Raw genomic sequence first — 13,053 nt, 5'->3', positions numbered from 1 at the left:
TCAGTATCTGAGGAGTTGGAGATGTTACTGAACATCGTACAATCATCAGCAAACATCCCCACTTCTAACCTTATTTTGGAGGGAAGGTCATTAATGAAGCAGCTGTACATGGTTGGGCCTAGGACACTATCTTGAGGAACTCCTGCAGTGATGTCCTGGAACTGAGATGATTGACCTCCAGCAACCACAACCATCTTCCTTTGTGCTAGATATCACTCCAACCAGCAGAGAGTTTTCCCCCTGATTCCCATTGACTCCAGTTTTGCTAGGGTTCCCTAATGCCACACTCAGCCAAATACTGCTTTGGTGTCAAGGGCAGTCACTCTCACCTCACCTCTTGAATTCAGCTCTTTTTGTCCATGTTTGGTCCCAGGCTGTAATGAGGTCAGGAACTGAATAGCCCTGGTGGGACCCAAACTGAGCATCAGTGAGCAGGTTATTTCTAGGTAAGTGCTCATTGATAGCACTGTCACTTTACTATTATTCAGAGTATACTGATGGGGCAGTAATTGGTCACATTGGATTTGTGGACAGGACTTAACCTTGGCAGTTTTCCACTTTGTCTGGTAGGTGCGAGTGTCGTATCTGTCCTGAAACAATTTAGCTAGGGGTGCAGCTAGTTCTGGAGCACAAGCCTTCAGTCGCACAGCCTGGTTGCTGGCAGGCCGCAAAGCCTTTGGTGTATCCAATGCCTTCAGTCAGTTCTTAATATGATGTGGATTGAATCGAAATCGCATCTGTGATGGTCAAGACCTCAGGAGGAGGGCAAGATGGATCATGCATGCTCACCCCTCTGGGTGAAGATGGTGGCAAGTGTTTCAGCCTTGTCTGTTGCACCAACATGCTGGATTCCCCCATCATTGAGAATGGGAATGTTTTTGGAGCTTCCTCCTCATGCTATTTAACTATCCACCACCATTCACCATTTGATTTGATCCATTGATTGTGTGATCAGTTAGCTCTGTGTATCTCATGCTGCTTCCACTGCTTGGCACGCAAGTAGCCCTGTGTTGCTGCTTCACCAGGTTGGCACTTCATTATTAGGTATGCCTGGTGCTGCTTCTGGCATGCTTACCTGCATTCCTCATTGAATCAGGTTTGATCCACTGGCTTGATGGGAATGGTAGAGTGAGGGAAATGCTTTACCATAAGATTACGGATTGTGATTGAATAGAATTCTGCTGTTGCTGATAGCCCCACAGCACCTCTTGAACGTCCAGTTTTGAGTTGCTAGATCTGTTCTGAATCTATCCCACTTAGCATCGTGTTCATGTCATGATGGAGGGTAAGAAGGAGTGTGAAGGAGGGACTTGCTTTCAAAAGTACTGTGAGGTGGTCTCTCCTACCAATACTGTCATGGACAGATGTATCTACAACAGGTAGATAGGGGGTAAGTTTAAGTAGACTTTTCCCTCTGTCAAGAAAACAAGAAATTGTAATATTTTCCTTCTGTTAATAACCCTGTCATATTTCTTATGTACTGGAAGACAGGCTGTTGGGGTTTGTAAATATGGTAATTGGAGTAAGAGCCAGAGTGACTGTAAGAATCTAAAACCAACAGTAAGAAGGGGTTTTGATATGTTAATGAACCAATAAGAACTTCAATCAGTGTTTTAAATAAAGCAATAACAGGAGTAGTTTTGAATTGGGTTGTTTTAGTTTGAATGGAGATATATGAAGGTTGTAAAAAGTTGTAATTAAATCAGGTAAAATAAGGTAAGTTTACTTTTTAAAAAAAGCCTAAGAGCTAAAGTATAGAAGTGTCTAATCAATTCTGGGAAGAAAGCATTTCTGAAGAGACTGGTTGAAACAATAGAGAGATCAAAGTGAAGGAATGCATTTAAGGAAATATTGAAGCTTAGGTGGGGGTAGCAGGTCAGATCTCCCAGAAGACAGTGTGAACAAGGTCAGACAGGGAGAACCAGTTGCTGTCAGCCTCAGAGGACACCCCAAGGAAACAGGCACTGTGTGGTAAAAATTACTGGATTTCTGTAGATTTTAAAATTTATAAGGATAGTTGCTGAGCAGAAAAAGGGAAGGTTAGTTCTGAGAGTAGTTAAATTAAGATCTTGTGGAGCTGTTTTAAAGTACTGTTTACTGTCTGAAGCTATTCTTGTATTTAAGTGTAATTGTGTTTATGTTGCTTTATTCTTTTAATAAATGTTTATTCTACTATAAAATCATCACATGTAGTCAGAGACATCGTTTCCTGATTTCAGAACCTCTCCTCATACTATGCAAATTGCAAAAACAATTTTGGCAGCTGTTTCAAGTTTACCTCTGGGATTTGGGCAGCTCAGCATTTACCATCAAGTGTGCCATAACACCTCTTGTTGGTTTTCCCAACACTTGCCGAAGGCCCAGTCTGGCAGATGTGTTCTTCAGGACTCTGCCGACTCTGTGAGTAGTGGTACTACTGAGCCAATCATGGTTATAGACATTGAAATTGTCACCCAGAGAATATTCGGTGTCCTTGTTACCCTCAGTATTTCTTCCAAGTGGTGTTCAACATGAAAAACTACTGATCCGTTAGCTGAGGGAGGGCAGTACTCAGTAGGAGGTTTCACTGCCCATTTTTGATTTGATGCCATGAGACTTCAATAAGGTCTGGAGTCAAGGTTGAGAACTCCCAGGGCCACTCCCTCAGTGTATACCACAGTGCTGCCACCTCTGCTGGTGGGACAGGACACACCCAGGGATGGTGATGAAGGACTCCGGGACACTGGCTGTAAGGCATGATTTGATGTGTATGACTATGTGGGACCACTCTCCCAATTTTGGCACAAGCCCCCATATGTTAGTGATGAAGACTTTGCAGGTTCGATTGGGCTGGTGTTCATTTGTCGTTTACGGTACCTAGGTCGGTGCCAGGTCTTTACTGTGGTGGTCTATGCCATCTCAAAGGGCAGTTAAGAGTCAACCACATTGCTGTGGATCTGGAATCACTTGTAGGCCAGACCAGATAAGGACAGCAAATTTCCTTCCCTAAAGGACACTAGTGAACCAAATGAGTTTTTGACGGTGATCCGTAGTTTTTTTCATTTAATTAGTATGAGTATTATCTCTATTATGGTTAGGAATTAATAGGAACAGTATTTTTAAATGGTTTAGGATTTAGATTTTTTTAATGTGTTTTAGGATTAATAAAGTAATATCTTTATTTGGGTTGGGATTAATAGGGTCGATATCTTTATTGGGGCAAGGTTTATGGGGCAGTTTCTTTATTGTGGTTATACTTAATGGGAAGTTCTGCTTATTGGGCTAGGGTTAATGAGGCACTTTTTTAGATAGGATTAAAAGCTGCAGTATCTTTCTTGGAGCTGTAATTAATAGCTGAGTTATCTTCATTGGGTTTAAGATTAACAGGGGCAGTACCTTTTTTGGGAATAAGGCAGAATGTGCATAGCACTATAGTGCAGGAAGCCTGGGAATGAAAGGGAATGTGGTAGTGATAGGGGATAGTATAGTCTGAGAAAGAGCTATTGTTCTCTGCACTGTGGTTGGGAGTTCCAAAGGTTCTGTTTTCTGCTGTGCCAAGTTTAAATACACCTCAATGAGGCTAAAGGCGAATTTGGAGTGGGAGGAGGAGGAGGTGTCCATTTAGGAACCAACAACATAGGTAGAGCTAGGAATGACATTCTGCTGTGAGAGTTTGGGGATACAAATTAAAAGGCAGAAGCTCAAAGATAAATAATCTTTGGATCTTTACCTGAGTCAGATGCCAGGTGATATTGGGGCAAGCAGTTTAGAGAATTAAATGTGTGGCTTAAAGTGTTGGGTGGGAAGAAGGGGTTTCAATTCTTGGAACACTGGCACCAGTATTGGGGAATTCTGTTCTGTTAGGATGGGCTCTACTTAAACTGGACTGGTATCAATGTCCTGGCAAATCATATAGTCAGAGGTGTGAATAGGGCTTAACATAAAAGAAGGGGGAGGGGGGGCTGCTGCTGGGAGGTCAGGTGAAGTTGATTTAGAAATCCAAATGGAAAAGTTGAGGCAATTGCGCAGTGTAGCAATTTGGGTAAAGACAGGCAGAGTGGAACAGGAAGGGGTGGAGGGTTTAACAATAATGGTGCATTACTAAAGTCTATGCAAATAATAATGGTAAAATAATAAAATTAAAGGGTCTTTATCTGAATGCATGTAACAGGATAGATGAACTAGTGGCGCAAATAAAGATACATGGGAATGATCTACAGTAACCAGCATTACAAATATAAGGCTTCAAGGTGATCAAGATAGGAAATAAATATTCCAGTATACACAATGGATGTTCTTAGAGCATACGTAGGCATCAGGACCATTTCCGTAGGGGTTAAAGATATGCCAACGGGAGAAACTTTTCTGGGAGGCGGCCAAATAAGAGGCTATGACAGTGTTCACTCTCCAATTAAGGAAGGTGCATGAAATTGAAGCTCACTCCAGTGGAAGCCAGTGGTCCCCACTGTGAAACCAGTGAGAGCACTGCAGACAATGTGAATGATGGTGTGGCAGGGAGGAACTGCAGCCACCATTACTGTCTGTGGAATGGATGCAGGGTTCATGGCATATGACCATTGGAGACATCCATCTCCACATTTCTTCACTCAATGGCATGGCTGTAATATGGCAGACAGCAGCCTTGCCATTTGCTACCCTTCAAACAGCCTTAAAATTAACAAGTTTCTGCTCACCTGCCAGGGGGCTGGCACAGCTCGGGGGTCTGTGGGCTGCTTGCAAGATCTCTGAATGCTGTTTGATTGACTATTAAGTGACCCTAATTGCCTACCCATTGCTGCTGAACAGTTGGATCCTGCCGTGTTGACCCCACCTCCCGCAGGTGTTCGGGAGCCGGTCCAACAAGTAACTTCCAAATTTTCTCCCCAGTCCTGCTCCCAAGCTTGCCTCTGCAGGGCCAGGAAAATTCTGCCCAACATTTTGTAAAGGCAGGTAGGATGAAAAAAAGGTTTGGAGTAGCTCTAATAATAAAAAGTGACATAAGGACTGTAGGAAGAAAGGATCATGGCTCAGAGGATCAGAAGAAGAATTAGTATGGATGAAGATTAGAAGTAACAAAGGTTAGAAAATGCTGATGGAAATCGTTTATAGGTCTCCTAATAGTAGCTATACCATTAGACAGAACATTAAGCAAGAAACAATTGGAGCTTGTAACAATGACAATGTAATAATCGTTGAGACTTTAATTTTCATATAAACTGGACAAATCAAATTAGCAAATGTAGTCTGCAAAATGAATTTGTAGACTATTTTTGCAACAGCTTGCTAGAACAGTACTTTGTGGAACCAGCTAGAGACCTGGGTCCATAGCTTCCGAGCCCCCAGAGTCTTTTGGAAGGGTACCCCAAAGATGCACTGGGGAATGCCCTTCGGAGGTTCCCAGGTAAGGTTTGCATGGCAATGGCCCAGACGTGCAAACTTCCCCTGGGCAATTGCCCGGCAGTCGGAACCACCCAATCACAAATCTCAGTTGGTTCCGACTGGGTTATCCAGAAAAGGTTAGAAGAATTAAAACCACTTCTAACTTCTGAGTAACACTGTACAGACCCAGACCACTCCCCCTCCCCAACACCCCAAACCCCCCACAGGAATCCCTCAACCCCCGACCCCTAGGTGTCTCCACCCCCCCCCACCCCCGACTACCTCACCTACGGACTCCCTCCCACACTCCTGACCCGCCAGGGGTCTCCCCCCAACCGCATGGGACTCCTTGCCCTCACCCACAGGCCCAACTCTCACCCCCACTCCCTCTGAAGCTTGAGCCTCCCCAACTTGAGGCCTAACCGCCACCACCGCCCCCCCCCCCCCCCCCCGGCCCCCACCCCACCCAAGGCCATACTCTTTCCCTTGAAACCTGACATCCCCCAGCACCCCGCCAGGCCCGATCCGAAACAAGGCCGACCCCCTTCCAAGACCCGGCACTCTCTCCGCCACCACCACCCCAGGCCCAACCCGACCCGACCCCCACCCCTGGGGCCCAACAACCTCCTCTGATCACCTCCAACCTCCAATTCCCCTCCACCCCGTCCTACGATCCCCCCGACCTCTGAATCCCCCCGACCTTCGATTCCACCACCCCCGACCTCCGATCCCCCCACTACCCCCAAATCCTACCCACTTATTTTAGACACTTAATTTCTCCCTGGCCTGTCAAAGGATCTTTAAATTTCAATGGACCTTTAAACTTACCTGGTTTACAGCAGCTGGTGCTGTAAAAAAAGGGGGCGTGGCCTCCTTCATGTGGCCTCAGCTGCACTTGGACAATGGGCCCCGGGGATGCACTGCACTGCCTGGAACTCACCCGGCCTGAGTCAGAAAGTCGGGTGAGATAGGATTGAAGAAAATTTAAGGTAAGAAATTGGGCACAGAGTGGCAATCCGACGCTGATTGCAACTCCATGGAAGTTCAGGCTCAATGCTATTTTAGATCTACGATTGTGCAATGACTGGGTTAATTAGTAAACTCATAGGAACAGGTCCCCATGGAAAAAGTGACCATAAAGCAATATAATCCCATCTTAAATTTGAGGCTGAAAAATTTGAGTCCAAAATAAGAATCTTCAGCTAAAAATAAAACCAATCACATAGGTATAACAGGAGAGCGGGCTAAGGTTAATTGGGTAAACACATTAAAAGATATTGTGGTAAATAAACACTCACTATGCCTCACGAATATTTAAATAAATTATTCAAAACTTTAAACAAAAATATGTTACGTTATAAGACAAAAACTCAATGAGAAATATCCATCCATGGCTTGTAAGGGAAGTTAATGATACCATTAGATTAAAAGAACAGGCTTATAGTATTGGGAAGAATAGTAGTAAGCCTGAGGATTGGGTGAGTTTTAGAAACCAGCAAAGGTGGCCAAAAAAAGTTGATAAAACAGCAAAAAATAGAATATGAGAGCAAACTACTCAGGAATATGAAAACAGATTGGAAGTGCTTTTACTAGTATAAAAAAGGAGGAAAGTAGCTAAATTAAACATTGGTTCCTAACAGGCAGAGACAGGAAATTATCATGGGAATGGAAATATTACAGAGAGTTCAACAAATATTTTGTATCAATCTTCGCAGTAGATCACACAAATTACATCCTGAAATAGAAGGTAACCGAGGGACTAATAAGACTGAGGAACTTAAAGTAATTAATATCAGCAGAGGAAAAGTATCAGATAAACTTAAGGGACTAAAAGCAGACAAATTCGGAGGACCTGATGGCCTACATCCTAGGGTTCTAAAAGAGGTTGCTGCAGAGATAGGTTGATGCACTGCTTATAATTTTCCAAAATTCCCTAGATTTTAGAATGGTCCCATTGGACTGGAAGTCAGCAAATATAATACCACATTTCACGAAAGGAGGTTGAGAAAAAAGAGCAGGTAACTAACAGACCAGTTAGCCTGACATCAGTAGTTGGGAAAATGTTGGCATCTATTGTTAACAAAGTCTTAACAATGCACTTAAATCATAGTATGACCAGGCAGAGTCAGCATAGTTTCATGAAAGGGAAATAACGTGAGAACTTTTTAGAGTCTTTAAAGATATAACTGGTTGGATAGATGGGGGAGCCAGTAAACATAGCACACTTGGGTTTCCAAAAAGCATTCGATAAGGTTAAAGATAAAAGGTTAATATGCAAAAGAGAACTTGCGGGGTTTGGAGTAATATATTAGCTTAAATGGAGGATTAGTTAATGAACAAGAATCAGAGAGTTGGAATAAAAGAGGCTTTTTCATGTTGTCACGTATCTGGTGGATGCCGCATGGATCAGTGCTGGGTCTTCAGCTATTTACAATCTATATTAATGACTTAGATGAAGAGGCCGAGAATAATGTATCTGAGTTTACTGATGGTACATGGTGGGAATGTAAGTTGTGAGGAGGACACAAAGGATATTGATAGGTTAAGTGAGTGGGCAACAAGGTGGCAGATGAGGCATAATCTGGCAAATATGAGGTAATTCACTTTTGTACTAAAAATAGAAAAGCAGAATGCTTTTAAAAAGTATTCAGTTAACCTTTTATTCTTTTAAATGATGATGTTCAGGGAGACTTGAATGTGCAAGCAGAAGGAATATAGAAAGTTAGCATGCAGGTACAGCAAGCAGTTAGGAAGGCAACTGGCATGTTGGCCTTTTTTACAAGGGGGTTGGATACAAGATTAAGGAAGTGTTTCTACAATTGTATGGAGCTTTGGTGAGACCACACCTGGTGTACTGTGCACAATTATAGTCCTCATATCTAAGGGAGGATATACTTGCCTTGGAATCGGTACAGTGAAGATTCATTAGATTGGTTCCTTGGATGAGAAGTTTGTCCTACAATGTGAGGCTGAGTAAATTGGGCCTATATTCTCTGGAGTGTTGAAGAATGAGAGGTGATCCCATTGAAATTTACAAGATTTTGACAGGGTAGATGCTTAGAGGTTGTTTCCCCTGGCTGGGGAATCTAGAACAGGGGTGCAGGGGCAGTCTCAGGTTAAGGGATTATTCATTTAGGGCTGAGATGAGGAGAAATTTTATTACTCAGAAAGCTGTGAATCTTTGGAACTCTGTAATCCAGAGGCTCCATCACTGAGTATATTCAAGGCTGAGATAGACAGATTTTTGATCTCTTGGAGTCAAGGAATATGGGGAATGGGCAGGAAAATGGAGAAAATGAGCCATATTCATATTGAATGGTGGAGCAGGCTTGAAGGGCTTTATACTCTATTCTCGTGTTCTTATGTTCTTTGTTGGGATGGAATAAATAGCTGTGGTGCCTTTATTAAGGTTGGGATTAATATGGGCAGTATCTTTACTGAGTTTAGGATTAAAGGAGCAGTATCTTTATCGGGGTTAGGATTAATAGAGGTGATATTTTTATTGGGGAAAAGATTAATAGCCGCAGTATTGTGTTGAGTTTAACAGTAGAGGGGTAGTGACTTTATTGAGGTTAGAATTAATAAGGGTGTCATAAATAAATCAATAAAGATTGGGTTTAAGATTAATAGAATTAATATCTGTTTTGACATATTAAAAAGAGGGATGATATCTTCATTGGGTTTGGGATTAATGTGGGTAGTATCTATTTTAATGTTAACATTGGTATGGTTGATATTTTGTTGTGATTAGGATTAAGAGGAGTGGTATCTTTATTGGGATAGGGGTTAATAGGATCGGCAGTATCTATATTGGAGCGAGTATCAATAGGGGTGACACCTTGTTTGGAATGGGGGTTAACATGGGTGGTATTGCTATTGCATTTAGACTTCAGAGGGTGGTTTTCCTTATTGGTGTTGTGATTACTGGGCCAGTGTCTTTATTGGAGTTAGGATTAATAAATTTGGTATCTATTAGGGTTAATTTTAATAGGAGTGCCATCTCTATTGGTTTGATATTAGTAGGCGCAGTGTCATTATTGGGATTAGGATTACTAGAGCCAGCATCTTTATTTGGGTAAAGATTTATAGGGTTTATACATTAGGGGTGGTACCTTTATATTTGTTGAGAATAATAGGAACAGTATCTCTATTGGAGCTAGGATTAATAGGGGCAGTGTGATTTTTGTGTTTTAGCATTAATGTGGACGAGATCTGTATTGGGGTTGAGATTAATTGGAGTCAAGGTTTATGTTGTATTTTTGGTATTAGAATTAATAAAGGCAGTATTGTTATTGGAGTTAGGATTAATAGGGGTTGCATCTTTATTGAAGTTAAGTTTGATAGGTGTGGTATCTATTGAGGTTATGATTAATAGGTGCTGTATCTTTACTGTGGTCAGGATTAATAAGGTTGGTGCTTTTATTAGGAGTATGATTAATGGGGCAGTATTTTTATTGGTACGATTAATAGTGGTGGTATCTTTGGGTTTAAGATTTATCGATATGGTATCCTTATTGGGTTTAGGATTACTAACAGTGGCATATTTATCGAGTTTGAAATTAATAGGGACAATATCTTTATTGGGGCTAGGATAATTGGCGTTTAGATTAATAGGAGCAATATCTTAAATAGACTGGGGATTAATAAAGGTGATTTCTTTATTGGAGCTAGGAATAACATGGGCGATATCTTTTGTGGCTTTAGGATTAGTGGGCGGTATCTTTATAGGGGTAAAGATTAATAGGGGCGGTATCGTGCTTAGCATTAATAGGGATGGTGACTTTATTGAGGTTAGAGTTAGTATAGACTGTATCTCTCTTGGGTTTAGAATTAATAGGGGCGGTATCTGTCTAGGAGATATGATTAATAGTGGCAATGGATGGAATTTTCCCAGATTTGCACTAAGTGCGGTAGTTGGTGGGCAAAATGGCACCCTACTCACGGACAGCGATGGCGGATTTTCACGCCGTATTGTCCCAAACCCACCTCATTCTTTATGCATTCCTTGGAAACATGTTGTTACCATGGCGAGCAGGCTCTCATTCGCCTCCTGCCATCACCCCGCCATTACATCACGCCGACCGCCATCTTTAAAAGGCAGCTGCCAGCATAGCGTTGATCGCTACCAGCTCACCACTGCTGCCTGGGAGACATGGTCAGGATAGGATAAAAGACTGCAGCCTCCACTTCAATGATGGGTCCCTCGAGTGACTGCTGGATGCTGTGGAGGCCCGCCGGAATGTCCTGTACCCCGGCTCTGTCTGCAGGATGGGCAGCAATGTCACCAACCCAGCTTGGGAGGCGGTGGCAGTGGTGGTCAGCGCAAATGCCCTTCAGAAGAGGACAGCCACCCAGTGCCACAAGAGGATGAATGATCTCCTCTGTTCGGCCAGGATAAGTCACTCTTCTCATCACTCTCAACTCACACACTCACAAACCCATCACACATCCACAGGGCCCTCACTCACTGCCAGTTCAAAGGACATCACATTCACTCTCTCACACATACATCTGCGTTGTCCTCAGCCCGTCCATGGGATCACTCACCACCCGCACAGGCCAGGCACATGTATCAACTGGCCCGGCAGGCATCCTGATACACTCTCCCCATCTCTATCCATGCTGGACAAACTGGCTCACATCAGGAGGGAAAAGTTGCAGACCAGTGGAGGAATGTCGGAGTTCAAGATCCTTAAGGAATTTGAGAACAGGGCCATCCAGCTGGCCGGCGATGATTGGGACCGATCCTGTGCTGATAGTGAGGTTGGCGCTGCTCTACCAAGTGAGGATCCAGCAGTGCAACGTCCATCAGATAAACTTGCTGTGAGTAATGTGTTAGACACTACCATGCACTAATTATCTCCCCTTGCTTCCGCAGGCCCATCATTCCAAGAGCTGATGGGGTCCATGACCCAAGGCCTCCAAGCCAGTTTGGAACGGACATCCAAAGGGGAACTGGAATGCAACCCCCTACAAGTTCCGTCACAGCGCTCACCCACACCCTCCACCTCGCAGAGACACACACCTCGGTGGGACCTAGCTCTAGAATAAGTACAGGATCACATACTGGTAAGCGCAGTGCACAGTCTGATCCACAGCAGGCGATGACAGGGACTTCCCAGGTCCCCGGCATTTGGAGGACTTCTGGGGTCCAGGAACCTGTTGAGTCCAGAAGACAAGCCTCTGGACTTGTCACAGTTGCTGGAGCTGCAAAGGCGAGCTAGGGAACATCAGGAAAGGATATCCACTGCACTCCTCAGATTGCAAGGCACAATGGAGGAGTCCATCCATCTTCAGGCTGAGGTTATAGCGCTGGCATTGCAATGCACCAAGGTCAACACTGGCAGGATGGTGGCCGCCATGGAGATCTTGGTGCAGTACGTCACTCCTGCACTGCTGTGTGGGTTTAATTTCATTGCTGATGCCATGGTTGGCCTCCAACAGTGTGTACGTGAGAGGGGTGCTGAGCATTTCGATCTCACTCCGGCTAACCCTTCCCCTCATGGAGTCAGCCAGGGGCCCTCGGGGACCCATAGGAAGTAGGATCAGCAGGTGCACACCCCAGGGTCACCCACCCAGGTGATTCCGGGAGTGTCCAGCCCATCCGAATCGCCTCTTCTTGTGACCTCCGCAGATCCAGCTTCACAGGCCGAGGAGGGTGTCACTGCCACACAGTAGGACCCCAAAAGCAGGCTGGGGCCCTCCAGAGGACGCCCGCCAAAGTCATCACAGACAGGGCGTCACAGTCAGCAGGCTGCCTCCACCTCCACTGTGGATATCCGGGGAGCACCAAGGCATAGCAGCAGGGTTAGGGCAGTTAAGGAAAAGTAGTTGCACAGCCTGGGCACGGGTGTTGGTCACTTGTACATACTGCTCATTATTGTCAATAAATTCCTACGAATGTCACCCTACTTGCGGGTCCTTGTTTTGATGAGCAGTGTTCTTGTCACTCAGATGTGAAGCCTTTCTGCACAAGTTAAAAGGCAGATGTCTCAGCCCATGGCCTCTTCCCTGTGCTCTGTGCAGCCTTCAGACCACAGTGATGGTCCAGCCTCACACTCCCTGGAAACGTTACTGATGCCTGGATCTCAGCGGTGCTGATCATTGCTGCTAGAATGTAGTGGGCAGGTGCCACATGGTTCTCACATTCTCTCTGTGTGCTCTCAGGACATTTAAGGTGGGGCTGGCCCGCATCACACCAGCGTCTGCTACCATTGATACTGTGCACCAGCTCCTGAAGGGCTCAGGTGGTGAAGGCAGATGAGTCTAAAGTTTCATGGCTGTGTCTCTATGAGATGGCCCTGATCATAGAGCGCAAGCGAGCTGCCCTTGGCCAGACAGGAGTCAGACATTCTCAGGGGCTATGTGAAGATTTATGGAGTGTCCTCACTCCATGTTGTCATCATCCTCCTAAGATCGAGTGACTGTTAGGGACTCCACTGCATCTCCCTGACAGGAGCATTCTCACTGAGTGTATTGGCACTGAGATAAGCCAGACTGGAGTCAAATGTTCACAGCTGCGATGTGAGAATCTATGGGGACACCTCACTGCATGTCGTCATCATCCTCCACAAATCTGGCAGCTATGAGGGCCTCCCGAGTGTGCCTGCCTCATCTAGCCAGTGCGAGAGCTTCATCCCTGTGATCGTCACCACCGAGGACCTCCTCACCCTCATCCCTGCTGCCGTCCTCCTC

This window comes from Cetorhinus maximus, chromosome 3 (assembly GCF_964194155.1).
Source record: "Cetorhinus maximus chromosome 3, sCetMax3.hap1.1, whole genome shotgun sequence".
NCBI classification, from domain to species: domain Eukaryota; kingdom Metazoa; phylum Chordata; class Chondrichthyes; order Lamniformes; family Cetorhinidae; genus Cetorhinus; species Cetorhinus maximus.
The sequence above is the reverse complement of the archived record's forward strand: the minus strand, read 5'-3'. Positions refer to the sequence as shown.